Below are 16,437 nucleotides of genomic sequence, written 5' to 3'. Positions count from 1 at the left end.
TGCCCAGTGAGCTGTTATCAGTTGCCATATTGATTTTTATCGTCACACCTCAAACCTCAAAATGCCACAGCCCGCCATGGGATCTCACAAAATCTGTATTTATCCTTCTGTTTCCCCGATCGGCTTTCTCTTTCAACAGCCACAACTTTTCCCTGCGCCCACCTCCCCTGCAAATAACAACTGCTGACCCGATTTTCCCTTCCCTGTCTCTTTAAGTCCGAAACTTCCTGAGGTTCCAAAGTGCTGCCTGCCTCAGCCCGAGTCCAGGGCAAGCCTCCACTGCAGTGAGATTTGCAAGTGAAAAACATCGCTTGCTCGCCAGTTTCCCACCGTGTCCTCTGACTTCCAGGCATCCACCTCCTATACACCAGTGGGCTCCAAGACATCCCAAGAACCGGGTCCAGAGACTGAAAAACCGGATCAATTCAGACTGGCAGCTCCAAAAGGCAAAAATTCCTTAAACCCAATCAAACATAAAACCGATACAAAATCCAAATAACAAATGCACGGAAAGCAATAAACTTATTTAAAACGCAAATGCCTACCTTACAGATTTCCCAAGGCTCTGTGCTCCCACAAGTATCTTCCCCTCTGGGTCTGTTTTCTGGCTTTCTAATAGCAGTGCGGTCTTAGACTGAACCCACTCTCAAGGGTCAGGCTCTGAAATACACATGCTGCACACACCCAATCAGCCCTTCGGTGCCAGGCAGCCCCTTCGCCTTTCTTCCCGGCCCCGGGCCAGCCAGTGCCAAGTCCCTGACTGCTGACCAACTCCTCCGTAGGACAGAACGGGGGAGGGAAGGGAGCCCTCAGGAGCTGGGGACCGCTTCCACTCACCGTGGACGGGCTGGCCTCCCATCTGGGCGGGAAGGATCCACCTTCCCCCTTTGCTAACCTTAAAAACCCCTCCACAGATGGTTTCTCTGGCCTCATTCAGATCCTAGAACAAGTTGGCAGATTCCTCCTGGTGCTCGCAGACCACCGAGGCGCAGCAGCCCTGGGTAGGCAGGACAAGGATGCCTCTTACCTTCACAGAGCCCCAGTTCTTAAAAGCCTGGCTGGAGTCTCCTAGGAGTCATGCATTTTCCTTGACATTGGAGGCAACCAATTCCAGAAGCAGGGAACATTTTGAAATGAAACAGAAAGTAACCTGGTGATTCAGCCGGACCCCTGACCTGCACTGTTGGCTTGTGAGCGAGTCTCCAGACCCAGCCAACCTCCCCCACCCCCACCCCAGCTGTTTCAGCTTGGAGGAAATTCAGAGAAAACTGCAGCTTGGAAGTCTGGAACTCACAGCCTGGGCTTTTTGTTTTTTATTTTTTAAAGTATTTGTTGAGCTTTTTAACATGCAGTGTGTCTCCTTCTGCAGGGAGTTACTCAGTGAGCCTGTCACCTGACTCACAGCCGCTCCATTATATAATTCAAACTGTGCCTTTTGAGTTCTGATCAGGAAACCACACTCCCCTCCCGACCCCCCCGCACCCGCCTCCCCCTCCCCCTGCACTGAAGGGGGAAGGCAGAGAGGGAGAAGCTGCAAACACCACTGACAAGTAACCTTTTCTGAAACTTCAGTCGGGGGAGAGGCGTGCTACGGCTTCACAGTGCATTTTGATTTTCCTTTGGTTTGATTCTTGGGTAGAGGACCTGCTAAATGCCAATGCTGAGTTAGCAGAGATTTCTGAACATGCAACATCTCAAGATGTAACTGTAGCACTTTCCTTGATCTTCTTCTAGGGTGGCACAGATGTGATGTATGACTGAATGAGTTTTCAAATGACAGAGTGCATAGATTTCGAACACCTGTGCAAACGAGCTCTAAAATCTGGAGTGTTTACTACTTTAGCCACACATCTAAGTTCCCTGAAATGCCAAAGGGGTAAATTGGGTTGAGGGGGTCTTTAGCCAACCCCCTTCCTACACCTGACCGTGATCCTCATAAACATTCCCCCAGCCGCCTGGAAGAAGCATAACATCCACCTGAAAGCCACAAGCTTGCTAGGCAAACACTTCTGAAAAGCCAATTCACCAGCCTCTACTTTCTACCAGATTGAAATCCTTAAGGCAAATCTCTGGATATCTTGAAGCCAGCACTGTCCTGGGTGAAGGTGATAAGAATCATCTCAGTCTATCCCAATTTCCCTTTCTCAGCATCTGTGTCATCTCTGAGATATTTATGGAGGGGCAAATATGTTAAAACAGAATTGGCCCACGAACGAGAGGCTCTTTGAGAAACTCAGACGGCATAAACGAGCCTAACACCTAAAGCATCATGAGACAGAATGATCAACATAAAAAACTCCAACCTGTTTGCTCTGTCCATGTCAAAGACAGGATGACCTGTTTCCGGGGGGCGGGGGTGGTGGTGTCCCTTGACTCCCAGTCTTTTCCCAGCCAGGGAGCCTTGTACCTAGAAAGGACTGCTAAAGTCTATGGGAACAAATATTAACACTGATCACCCTTTTTTGGTTTATCCTAGTCTGACCTCTCTTCTCCCTGCCCACCCCAGCTCTGGAGGTAATATTAGATACCATTACTATATTAAACTGTGTGGACGTTATACAGATACTAGGCCCTAAGAATAACTTTCAATGTCCGTTGTTAAGTGTCTATCCACATAGCCCTCTGAAGTGGGCACGGCATCATTAATGTCCTTATACAGACCCAAAGAGGCCAGTGCCACAGGCAGGAATTACAAGTCAGATTTCCTTCTCTTAGCGCTCAGTTCTGCAAAGACCCAGACACGTGAAAAAAATGTATAAATGTGTAAACCTGAATGACAGATTGATGTCTGTTTATTTCACCCCTTCTAGGTGTAGTAAATACAGTATGTTGCCACAGTTGCTATGGTAACTGCTTCTGTCTTAATGAAAATAAGGATACATAGTAAGATAATAGAAACTATCAGGTGGTGAGACCCTCTCCACGAATGGGAAGAAAAGCAATAATATAAAATAAACCGTTGGTCCATACACAATCATTAAATATTGATGCCACAAAAATTGAATTTCCTAGACGAGCACCGTTCAGTAGAAATATGTGAGCCCCATACGTAATTTAAAATTTCCTAGTTGTTGGATTTTAAAAAAAGTGGAATTAATTTTGGCAATATATTTTATTTAATCCAATATATCCAAAATATTATTTCAATAGGTAATGACCATGAAATTATTTGCAAATTATTTTGTATTCTTTTCTTCATACTAAGTCTCTGAAACCTGATATAATTATATGCATTATATACCTACAACCCACCTCACTTAGGAGCAGCCCTGTTTCAGGTGCTCAGTGGCCACATATGGCCACACCTGGCCACATTGGATGTTCCCACCTCGGACTATATTTGGTCATATGGGGCTTGGAATTTGAAACTTTTAGAAAAATAAATTGCATTCATATGGTTCTGGCCTTATGGCATAAATCAAGTGGTATTCTCTTTGGCAGAGTAAGAAAATAGCAAATAAGCTTAGAATTGAAATGGTATTGGAATGCCTGGGTGGCTCAGTTGGTTAAGCATCTGCCTTCACCTCAGGTCATGATCTTGTGGTCCTGGACTCCAATCCCAAGGCTGGCACCCTGCTCTTTAAGATCAAAGATTTTTTTAAATAAATAAATAAATTTATTTATTTATTTATTTTTAAAGATTTTATTTATTTATTTGACAGAGAGAAATCACAAGTAGATGGAGAGGCAGGCAGAGAGAGAGAGAGAGGGAAGCAGGCTCCCTGCTGAGCAGAGAGCCCGATGCGGGACTTGATCCCAGGACCCTGAGATCATGACCCAAGCCGAAGGCAGCGGCTTAACCCACTGAGCCACCCAGGCGCCCCAAGATTAAAGATTTTATTTATTTATTTGAGATAGAAAGAGAGCACATGGGAGAGGGAAAGAGAGAAGCAAACTCTTCACTGAACAGGGAGCCCAATGCAGGGCTTAATCCCAGGACCCTGAGATCCCAACCTGAGCCAAAGGCAGACGCTTAACTGACTGAGCCACCCAGATGCCCCATAAAATTTTTTTTTTTTAAATGTAAAAAAAAAAAAGAAAGAAAGAAAAAAAAAAGAAATGGCATTAAAGACTCAGCTCCTTTCATGTCACGGGAAAATAGAGAAGATTAAAAACTAAATCACAGGTTTATAAAAATTTCCTTCATTGAGTTGTCCCAAACACCCAAGTTAGGGACCTCAGAATCATGTTTGACTGAACTTCCTACACCTTCCTCTGCTCCTTTGAGCCCATCCAGTAGACCACTAAGTCCGTAGAGTCTACCTGTCACCTCTTCTCCAATTTTAGGACTTGTGCTATCTCCCAGCAGATCCCGAGAGCCTCTGCCTGGGCTCCCTGCCTCCACTCTCTCCCCATTCAGGTTATTTCCATCCTGCCTTCAGTGTGAGTACACGGTGAAAGCAAACATTTAATCATGTAGCTTGTCGGCTTAAACCCTTTAAAAAAAAAAAAAGATTTCATTTATTTATTTGTCGGAGAGAGAGGGAGAGCAAGAGAACACAAGCAGGGGGAGCAGCAGGCAGAGGGAGAAGTAGGCTCCTGGCTGAGCAGGGATACAGGCCTCAATCCCAGGACCTTGGGATCATGACCCCAGACAAAGGTAGGGGCTTAACCGATTGATCCACCCAGCTTAAAACTTTTAATTTTTTTTTTTTTTTTTTTGTCAGAGAGAGTGAGCACAGGCAGATAGAGAGGCAGGCAGAGGCAGAGGGAGAAGCAGGCTTCCCGCCGAGCAAGGAGCCCGATGTGGGACTCGATCCCAGGACGCTGGGATCATGACCGGAGCTGAAGGCAGCCCCTTAACCAACTGAGCCACCCAGGCATCCTGCTTAAAACTTTTAATAGCAACCTGTTGCCTTCCAGATAAAGCCCATACTCTCTGCCGTGATACCTTATGTAATCATAAACTGACCTTTAGGGAACTTTCTGGCCCATCTCCTGGCTATGTTTTCTTTGATTGTAGCCTGATCTATACTCTCGACTGTGCCATGATTTCCAGGACAACTTGCCTTTGTTTAGTCTTTTCCTCTGCCAGGAATGTCCTATCTTAAAAGGCCTATCCCTTACCAAACAACCAAATCCTTTGAGCCTAGCTCTAGCATTTACTGTAGGTTTTCTTAATCTTGTAGTCCAAATTAACCACCCTCTCCGCTGTGTTATCACTCTACTTTTATACGTAGATGTGTACAACATTTATCACATTCTGTTGTAATTATGTGACATGCTAGAGGAGTATTTCCTCAAGGAGAGGAACGACATACTGTTTACCTTTGAATTTGCTTTGGGACATAGTAGGATCTCAATAAATGCTGGGTGAATTCCAAAACCCTTCCCTTTTCAAGTCCTTCCTTCTTATTGTTGAGCCACTTGGTACATCATCATCATTATCATCACTACATAGTAGCCAATAGTATTAGCTCTACTATGTGCCAGGCACGGTGTTAAGTAAGTTTTGCATACATTTCATGTAATTTCAACCGCAAATCTGCAAGCACAAATCTGGGACTTCTCAATTTTTAACAGCTGTGGCATCTTGAATACCATTTACTTCTTCCAACAAGTGTTTTAAAGTATTCTTCTTTTTCAAGATTTTATTAAAATTCTAGTTAACATACATTGTAATATTAGTTTCAGGTATAAAATTTAGTCACTTCCACATTTACATACAATACCTGGTACTCATCACTAGTGCCCATCCTTAATCCCCATCACCTATGGAGCCCATTTCCCTCCACCTACTTCCCCTCCAGCAACCCTCAGTTTGTTCTCTACAGTTAAGAGTCTGCTTCATGGTTTGCCCCTCTTTTCTCCCCTCTCTTATGTTCATTTGTTTTGTTTCTTAAATTCCATATATGAATGAAGTTATATGGCTTTTGTCTTTCTCTGACTGACTTATTTCACTTAGCACAATATCCTCTAGTTTCATCCTTATTGTTGTAGGTGGCAAGATCTCATTCTTTTTGAGGGCTGAGTAATATTCCATTGCATATATTATATATACACCTCACATCTTCCTTATTCATTCATCAGTGGATGGACATTTGGGCTTTTCCCCTAAGTTGACTATTGTTGATCATGCTGCTGTAAACATCGGGAGGGCCTGCATCATTTTAAGGTCATTCTTATAAACACCATTTATGAGAAGTTGATGTGCAGTTATGACCCCAAAGAATGAGGGATGACAAACCTGTTTGTTAACTTATTTATTAACCAGGATAATGCATGTGTCTTGTTTTATAGTTTATTGTCTCTCTCTATGAAAGCTTCTAATTCTTAATGGGTTGGGAAAGCAAGAAACCTAACTCAATAATATTTTGTACAGAGTAAGAATACAGTGGCTTTGAGGAAGGGCTGAGAAACCTACCATATAGACATCACGGGATGTGACCCTCAGTTTTGTTGCCCAGAATCCTTTCTGGCCTCATTTCTGGATCTCCAGTCATTTCCACACAATTCATTTTAGGGGGGGGGCTTTAAAAAGTAGAAAGACCAACACCGAAAGTTGGTGAGGATGGGGAACCACAATCCTCGCTGGTGGATGATGGAATCCGCCATCATCGCTGGTGGGAGTGCGGAACAGTCCAGCCACTCTGGAAGACAGTTTGGTGGTTTCTTAAAGAATAAACTTCTGCCATGGAATCTACCAATTGCACCCACTGGTATTTATCCAAAAGGCTTGAAAGCTTTTGTCCACACTAAAACCTGCACATGGTTGTTTGTGACAGGTTTATGCAGAATTGCCAGAACTTGAGAGCAACCACGATGTCCTTCAGGAAGTACATGGATAAATAAACTTGGTACATCCAGACAAGAGAAAATTATTCAACTCGAAAACGAAATGAGCTATAAATGGAGCACCCAGGTGGCTCCACTGATGAGGTGTCCGACTCTTCAACTGTGGCTCAGGTTATGATCTCAGGGTTCTGGGATTGAGCCCCACCTCGGGCTCTGCTCAGCATGGAGTCTGCTTCTGCTCTTACCCCTGCTCGTGCTCTCTCTCAAATAAATACACAAATAAATAAATAAATAAATAAAATCTTCAAAAGCAAACGAATAAAGAAGTGAGCTATGAAGTCATGGAGGAAACTCAAGTGTCTATCACTAAGTAAAAGAAACCAATCTGAAAAGGCTCCATATTATATGATTTCAACTGTACAGTGTTTTAGAAAAGGCAAAACCGTGTTGACAGTAAAAAGACTGAGGGCTAGGGAGGGGTGTGTGTGTGTGTGTGTGTGTGTGTGTTTGTGTGTTTGTGTTGTGTGTGGCAGGAATGAGCACATGGAACACAGAGAGATTCTGGGGGCAGTGGAACTTCTCTGTGTGGCCCTGTACTGTGGACATGTATCATCATACATTCATCCAAAGCCACAGAATGTGTAACACCAAGAGTGAACCCTCTTGGAAACGACAGACTTTGGGTGACAATGATGTGTCAAGGTAGTTACTGTAGTAACACGTCAGTGTTGATGCATCAGAAACAAATGCAACACTCTGGGCTCAGATGCTGATAATGGGGGAGGCTATGCGTGTGCGTGGGCGGGGTTGGGGGTTCTATGGGAACGTTCTGTCCTTTCTGCTCAGTTTTGCTGTGAATCCAAAACTGTTCTAAATAAATAAGGTCTATGGGAGCACCTGGGTGGTTCAGCCATTTAAGGGGCTGCCTTCGGGCTCTGGTCATGGTCTTGGGGCTCCTGGGATGGAGCCTTGCTCAGTAGGGAGTCTGCTTCTCCCTATCCCTCTGCCTTCCCCCCTGCTCGTACTCTCTCTCACAAATAAATAAATAAAATCTTTAAAATTAATTAATTAAAAGATAAAGTCTAACTAAGAAAGAAAAATGGAAGGGCTGCGGAATGGGTTTACCACGGGTGCCCATGGATCGTGCTCACTCGGTTCTGGGGTAATGTCTTGTTTTCCCACTATGTGGTCAGTTGCTCGAGTTTATTAATATTGTTTTATTACTTTTGTTTCCACAACATCACTAAATAAATGGCAGTACGTGTACTAAGGGATTAATAAATTCTCATTTAAATGAAATGAAGAGAAAATACACTTGGGCTTCGAATAATAAATACGTATTTCCCTCCACATAAACAGGGTAATAGACTTACTGTCAACAGAAAAGCTATTACTTATGCCGTTTCTGGAGGCTCTGTAGCCTGGACACCCTCAGAGTCGGAGGAGGGTCGTGCTAGGAGGCCTGGCTCAGGGCTGGAAGAGTGACTGAGCCTTGGGAAAATTTAACACACTCTTGGACTCAATCTATATGCCACTCCAGGTCAGCCCTTGCCACCACCTGCTGGATTTACAACACCGTGCACGGAGCAGGGCTGCCTCTGCAGGGGGAGGTGCGGTGAGCCTCCATTTCCTTATCTATAAAAAGCAGATTAAGTATATTGTGGGTTATTATGCGTGCTACAGGAGATCCTGTCTAGGATTGCCCGAGGTCTGTGTCCATTAATGCAATAGTTTATTGTTAATATATTTTTAAGATTTATTTATTTGAGAGAGCATGAGCCAGTGGAGGGAAGAGCAGAGGGAGAGAGAATGTCAAGCAGATTCCCCGCGGAGTATGACCCTCAGATCATGACCTGAGCTGACGTCAAGAAGTCGGACGTTCAACCAACAGCCCCACACAAGCACCCCTTGTGCTTAATACTAAGTATAATCAGCTATCACATGATAGTAGCCAAGCCCTGAAGATGGCATGGGGGAGTTCGTGAGATGGCAGGGCCCACATGAACGCTTCTTTTTCTCCCTCACTTCTTTCTACCCAAGTTGGGGTTGGCACGCAGTCCGATGGTGAGCGGGTTGGCTTCCCCAACCTGTCTCCTTCCTTCCTCCCTTCTTCCCTCTTCATTTTCTTTCTTCCTCCGTCTCCCTTTCCATTGATTCTTTCTAAAACGTGTTTAATTTTTAGTTGGATTATCTGGGTGCCTTCAGGTGTGGTTGTGACTTGTCGCGATGGGACCAGAAGTGCTGTATCACTACAGTCTACACTTGAAACCAATATTACACCATACGTTAACTACCAGAATTAAAATAAAACAAAACAAAATAAAAAAGAGACAAGATGAGTACAAATATAAAAAAAAATAAAATGAGTTTATTTTGTCCCTTGATATTCTTGGCCACCTAACTAAGACTCTGTGTCGAGATCTTCTTGCCAAAGCCATATTAAGCTCACCAAGGTTGCTAAACTTAGACCAGCCTGTTTCTGCTCTCTCTCGGAAGGCCCGGGATACCATAAACAAGAAAGGCATGAGGTCGAAAGATTCTTGTTAGAGCAAAGGCAGCTGCTTCTCACGGAGCTTCCCAGAAGGAAGGAAGGCAGAGTCTGACAGGAAAATGATCCGAGGCCTCGGGCATCATCTATATGACAGTGGTTAATGCCTCGCTCTCTGCCAAGGCAGTGCGACTGCCAGTCTCCGAAGCCATCTTTCAGACTGCCTTTCGGCCAGCTCAGTACAATGTCTCTATGACAGCCTTGAGAGAACAATAGAGATAGGCAGTTCCCCAGAGGGCAGGTGGTTTCGAAGGTTCCTTTCATTCTCTCCAAAGCACCATGTGGAAGTTACATGACAACATGAATCCAAAAAGGGCTGAGACCCAAGAAAGACATGAGCAGGGAGAGGAGAGACACAGTGGACTGAATAGGGCAAAGGAATGAGGTTTTTAAAAAGTGGAGAATAGATTAGGGAGAAACCTGGGGTTGAATTCTGGTTCTGCAGCCTGCTCCGGGGTCGGGGGGTGGGGGGGGGGTGGGTAGCAAGTTCGCCTCTGCTTCCTCCTGCGAGCAATGGTGTTAGTAATAACCTGAGGGTAAGTGGGAAGTGGTGTTGGTAAAAAAGCATCTGTCAGGTGGCCTGGTGTATAGCAGGTGTGAATGACATTGGCCAGGTACCTTTCTGGGCTTCTGTTTCCTGAGGTCTAAAATGGGAAGAGATTACAATGCCCCTTTATGAAGTTCCTTGGCGTAGGTTATAAGAGGCCTCTGGCGAGTGGTAAGTACTGCACGTGTGGGGCTTCGTTCTTACCCATCCCCTACCCCCAGATCTCCACGCTGTAGATTCCAGTTTCCAAAGCGGGACACAACTGTATCTCCCATCCCACTCACTCCTAAGAACCTTGCCACTTCCTGGTCAGGGGGCAGAATCTAGTTCCTCTTCCTGTGGCTCTGGGTGGAGGGGAGGGCTTGGCGCATGCTTGTAGCCAGGGTGGTAGAAATAATTCCGTGGGCCTACAGAAGCTAGGTCATAAAGGGCAATGTAGCTTCCATCTCACTAGTTGGAAGAGTTACTCTTGAAGCTTTCAGCTGGCAAGTGAGCACGTGACTTCTCCGCGGCTGCCATCCCACAAGGAAGCCCAGCCTAGCTGGAGTGGAGGCACCATGGAAAGAGTTCCCAGATGCTCCGACCCCAGCCCCCACAGTCACTGCCTGGCCTTGACCTCATCAGAGACCAGAACCAGAATCACCCAGCTGAGCCCTTCCTGAATTCCTGACCGACATCAGTGAGAAATGCAGATGTTGAACACACAACAAAGCCTAATGGGAAGAGAAATATGGCTTCCATGACATTCTCCAAGGCACAGTAGCATCGGGTCCAAAGCTCAGGCCTCAGATTTGGGGAGGACCAGGGTTTAAATTGGCCCTGTTATTTAGCTGTGTGATCTTTACTATATCCATATGTCTAAAAAAGAGGTGACAAAAATAATGACTAAGCTGTAGGATTTTTGTCAGGAGAAATGAGGTGATTCTGGTTAAGTACCTAACATCACATTGACATAGGGTAGACCCATCTGAGATAGTCTTTGTCCCAACCTCCACCACCAATGCCGACACCATTACCAGAAACCCTCTCCCATTCATTAAGATGGGGTTTGCTCCCAAGGCTTAGAGTTGGTTGGAATTAACCCCTTTCTTTTTATAATTACACTTCCTTCCATTTAGACACTTTCCCTTTGACCCATACTTTGTACAACTACACTTCTCAGCCTTCATGCAAATTATCACAATCATAAGGAATTATTTCAAACCATCCAGTCAATCTTAGCTGCAAGGGAAAGCTCCCCCACAATCAGCTATCACCTTAGCCTCAATGTTCTCAACGATCACAGTCATCATTGCTACTAATGGCTAAATATCCTGGAGGCAAAGATCTGTTTTGATCAAGAATTATCTATCCCTGGGACACCTGGGTGGCTCAATGGGTTAAGCCTCTGCCTTCGGCTCAGGTCAGGATCTCGGGGTCCTGGTATCCAGCCCCGAATCAGGCTCTCTGCTCGGCAGGGTGCCTGCTTCCTCCTCTCTCTCTGCCTACCTTTCTGCCTACTTGTGTTCTCTGTCTGTCAAATAAATAAATAAAATCTTAAACAAAACAAAAAACTATCTATCCCTAAGATGGCTGACCCATTCAGTTCAGGCTTCAAGTATGTACAATGAGCCAACAGAAGAAAAAAAAAAGGATCAAAAAGAGAAAGTATATTGAAAACAGCATTATAATTTGCTTAGTCACTCATACATTCATATATTCATTTGGTCATTCAACAGACAGTTATTAACAGCTTACTCTGTGTGAGACTCGGGTACAAACCTGAGCAAAGTAGATGTCCTGTCTGTCCTCGTGAAGTTTTTGGGCTGGTGGAAAGGAACTGGCCTTGTCGTTAAATAACCTGAGATTTGAATCTGACTCTCTCACTTGCAACTTACTTCATTTGCTTAAACTTTTCTCAGATTCATCCTTTCCTTAGGGTCATCATGAGGGTGAAATGAATTAATGTACAGAGAGGGCTCGCCATGGCATACAGCAATCTATACATCTGTTTTCCGAAAGGTCATGTAACTGGTAGGCTCTGGAGTCAGGATGTAAGCCCAGACGTGTCTGGCTTCCATAATTGTGCTTTTAAATTTTCTAATTATGTCTATTTTGATACTCCCCACCAAGCCATTAATTCATCACTCATTCAAAATTTGAAAGAAAAAAGTTTTTCCGCTTCCCTTTTTTTTTTTTTTTTTTAGATTTTATTTTATTTATTTGACAGAGAGAGAGAGTGAGCACAAGTAGGGGGAGCAGCAGAGGGAGAGGAAGAAGCAGGCTCCCTGCTGAGCAAGAAGCCATGTGGAACTCGATCCCAGGACCATGACCTGATGCAAAGGCAGACCCTTAACTGACTGAGCTCCCCCAGGCGCCTCTTTACCATGCCTTTTTATCCTTCCTCTGCAGAACCCAATGTAGTAAGCATTAACTGATATGAAAGTCACAAGGCAACTAGTGTCATTACAGAAAAAAGTAACAGGAATGAATGTTTCTTTGGGTTATACTTGGGAAGCTGGAGTAAAATGTTGGGTTAGGCAGGATGTCTTTAAATTTTTATATGATTGGAGTAAAGCTAACATACGATGTTATATTGGCTTCAGATGTACAACAGCGATTTAACAATTCTATGCATTCTTTAGTGCTCACCACAGTACGTGTGGTTACCATCTGCCGCCGCACAATGTTATTACAGTATTATGGACTCTATTCCTTATGCTGTACTTTTCATCCCACTGACTTATTTATTTTATAACTGGAAGCTTGTACCTCTTAATCCCCTTCACCTGTTTCACCCATCCCCCTACCCATCTCCCCTCTGGCGACCACCAGTTTGTCCTCCGTGTTTGCAATTCTGTTTCTGTTTTCGTTTGTTTGTTTTTTGCTTAAATTCCACATGAGTGAAATCACACTGTATTTGTCTTTCTCTGTCTGACTTACTTCACTTAGTATGATACCCTCTGGGTCCATCCTGATCCAAACAGCACAGCAGAAAGAGCCACAGTCAGCATCCAGCGAGAAAGAGCTTCTCTGGCCATGTGGTAATTTATGGGCCTGATTACTTTTATTTAAAAGTTGGAAGTGTTACAAAATTTATTAGTAATCTAGGGGACTGCCATTTAAAATCCACTGGCTTATCTCATTGTCTATAAAGTCTTTCTAGATCTCTGAGTCCTCTATCGTGTTGGACACCATGTTGCAATTCTTCTCTTCCTTTTCACGACCCTACTTACTCTCGGGCTACTTTTGAAAAAAACAAGCATCTCATCAGACAACGCACTTCCTTTAGTCTCCATGTTTTGCACCATTTATCACATTCTCTTCAGAATACTGGTCTTAGGAAATGCTCTATTGAAAAAAAAAAGAGCTGTGGTCAATATAGTACTGGGTGATGCTGTATATACTCTATTTCCCTTCCCCTTGGAGGCTGTATGCACACTGGCATTTCAGATGCTCTGAGAAATCCTGCAGCAAATAAACTGGCTAGCTTTGTTTAACCCGATTTTTTATGAATGTTGGATTCCTCTTTTTCTGGAAGCCCTTAGGAACTAGAGTTTATTAACTATAGTTTGGGAAACACTGATATGTTCAAATCCTCTGCCTTCATTCATTCCTGCCTTGTCTGTTATTCATTCTCTTGACAAATATGTTTTTGGTTTTTTTTTTAACAGACCGAGATCACAAGTAGGCAGAGAGGCAGGCAGAGAGAGAGAGGGGGAAGCAGGTTCCCCGCTGAGCAGAGAGCCTGATGCGGGGCTCAATCCCAGGACCCCAGGATCACGACCTGAGCCGAAGGCAGAGACTTTAACCCACTGAGCCACGCAGGCACCCCGGCAAATATGTATTTAACACCCTGCCAGACACTGGAGAATGTATGGGGAGAACAATAGAAAGCAAGATGAATTTGGCACCTGCTGTCATGAAGCTTATCGTTCTGCCTGAAGGGTAGACAGGTAAACAGACCACAACCACAAAATATGGTAAGAGCTATCTTGGGGGAAATAGAATTGAAGCAGTGCATAGGGTTAGGACTTGATCAGTCTGGGGGATGGTTTGGGAGGGTTTCCTGGAAGAAGTGGCTTTATATGGGAAGCTGAAGGAAACATGGGAATTAGCCAGATAGAAACGAGGGGCAGAAATGGAAAATGTGATGTGGGCAGGATCAACGCGTATATAAAGGTCCCCAAATCAGAGAGGACACGGGCTGACTGAGGGACCAGAAAATATCTCAACTTAAAGCCCACACGAAGTCTTTGAAATCCCTTTCATCCCCACCCCCAGAATCTTCCTCTGTCCTCTTACCATATCTAGCTTCCGAAGTGCATGTTCAATAAATGTTTGTTGAATTGCTATTTCCCTTGTGGTAATCTGATCACAGATATGATCAGTTGAAGCTCAGATACACATATACACACTCACTCCATCCCCAACATTCTTTAATTCAAAATAAAGGAGTATTTTTTTTTAAAAAGCTTTCTAGCTGGGATGCCTGGGTGGCTAGTCAGTTAAGCTGCTGCCTTCCGCCCAGGTCATGATCCCAGGGTCCTGGGATCGAGTCCCGCATTGGGGTCCTTGCTTGGCAGGGAGCCTGCTTCTCTCTCCACCTCTGCCTGCCACTCTGCTTGCTTGTGCTCTCTCTCTCTCTCTCTGACAAATAAGTAAATAAAATCTTTAAAAAAATTAAAAAAATAAAAAGGTTTATTGCTAAAAGTGTATATAGGTATTTTATTAATTTTATTTCCTATTAATTTTTTAATTAAAAATTAAATATAGATATGCCATTGTGAATGGTGAGGTGACTTTCTTCCTTAAACATGTTTTTCCGCTATTAGTCAGCTTGTTTTTGTGACCTAGCAAACAGAGAGGTAAAAGTTTAATTGGGCAGATTGAATCAGATGCTTAGCATTGGGTGAACCTAAGAGCCCAGATGTTGGACTCTGCAGCTCTTCCTGAAGCCGCCATATTGGAATTCCTGCCCTCTATCACCTCCTTGGTTCTCAGACACATAGCAATTACTGCCTTTCTTTCTTTGGCTGCCGCCTGGTCATCAAAGAAGAGCCATCCCTTTTGTCATCTGTAGAACAGAGGGTAATGTCTCTTAATTAACGAAAGGAAGTGGTGCAATGTAGTGAGAATATTCCAATTGTTTCCAATTAATCCCACATGCAGTTTGGCAAAGTTAATAATCCATAAAATGACCTAGGATCTAAATATGGAGAACAATCATCTTTTTATCAGTTGTTTTCTCACTGTTCCAGCAAAAGCAAGACAATTCAAAAGCTGGATGCATCAAAGGTCTACAGAGTTATAGTATCGTAAATTCTTAAATATAATAAAAAATAGAAATGTACACATGTCTTTCAGACCTGCTGAGCCCCCAAATGTTTTATAACCTCTGCAAGTCATCACACATTGACTGGCATCAATTCAACCACCAGTGGAGAAGTTATTGGATTAGATACACCAAAGCAGAGACACCATCGTGGTCATGGAAAAACAGGAATTAATTAACTAATTTCATCAGAAAGTAGCAGATCTTGATTCTTCGAGGTTAGAGAATATGTAACCCCTACAAATGCATCAAGTAATCTCTTACCCCAAATCCATTCTTCTTCTCCTTCTTCTTCTTCTTCTTCTTTTTTTTTTTTTTTTAAGAGACAGTGCAAGCAGGGCTTAGGGCATAGGGGGAGCCCAATGAAGGGCTCGATTCCATGACCTTGAGTTCTTGACCTGAGCTCAAATCAAGTCAGACAACCGAATGAGCCACCGAGATACCCCACTGCTTTTTTTTAAAAAGTTGGGTTGAAATGCATATAAAATAAGATTCAGCATTTTATCCATTTCAAACTGTGTAATTCAGTGTCATTTGGTACATTCATGATGTTTTGTAACCATACCGTCACCTAGTGCCATATTTTCATCAACCAAAATGGAAGTCCTATACCCAAGAAGCAGTCATTCCCTATATCTCCTTCCCCACCAGCCCTTGACAACCACTATGGATTTCCATATTTTGGATGTTTAATATAAACAGGATTGTATAATATGTGGCCTTTTGTGTCTGGCTTCTTTCCTTTTGCATGTTTTCAAGACTCAGCCATGTTGTAGCTGTAATAGTATTTCACTCTTTTTTATGGGTGAATAATATTCCACTATATGCTACATTTGGTTTACCCATTCATCATTTGACGGACATCTGGAGTGTTTCTACCTTTTGGCCACCGTAAATAATGCTGCTATGAACATTTCTGTACAAGGTTTTGTTTGAACGCTCATTTTCAATTTTTCTGGGTATCCACCCAGCAGTAGACTTGCTGAGTCACATGGAAATTCATATTTAACTTATTTAGGTGCACGTATACTTTTTATTGACTATTACCAGGATTACACAAAGGTTGAATATGGTTGGTAGGGGAAAATCTATACTTGCTGAAATGCCTTAATGAAAAAGCTATCAAGCACTGGAGTGTGCTTGCTTATCTCACGATGGGTCAGGAAAATTTATGTGAGGTTACTCTTCCCTCTACTAGCTCCGAGGCTGTTTTCTTCAGCAGATCTCTGTGGCTAAGCACCTGGGCACTGAAGTAGGATTATGCGACTTTCAGTACCAGGCCTGGCATTTATC

General features: G+C 43.6%; 1 protein-coding gene across 4 annotated transcripts in view; it reads right to left on the bottom strand.

The window, feature by feature from the left end:
* The window catches only part of PHACTR1 (phosphatase and actin regulator 1), a 550,922-nt gene that overhangs the window by 302,013 nt on the left and 232,472 nt on the right, over positions 1-16,437 (bottom strand). The window contains exon 1 of one of the 4 annotated variants that reach the window (XM_059179287.1): positions 1,028-1,181. The exons of 2 other annotated variants lie outside the window; for them this stretch is intronic. The gene's annotated coding sequence lies outside the window, so the exon portion shown is untranslated. Of the gene's footprint in view, positions 1-545; positions 770-1,027; positions 1,182-16,437 lie in introns of those variants that run through there. One more of the 4 variants, XM_059179286.1, reaches the window with a different exon arrangement.

The sequence above is a fragment of the Mustela lutreola genome, chromosome 6, assembly GCF_030435805.1.
Source record: "Mustela lutreola isolate mMusLut2 chromosome 6, mMusLut2.pri, whole genome shotgun sequence".
In the NCBI taxonomy this organism is placed as follows: Eukaryota; Metazoa; Chordata; class Mammalia; order Carnivora; family Mustelidae; genus Mustela; species Mustela lutreola.
The sequence above is the reverse complement of the archived record's forward strand: the minus strand, read 5'-3'. Positions and strand labels throughout refer to the sequence as shown.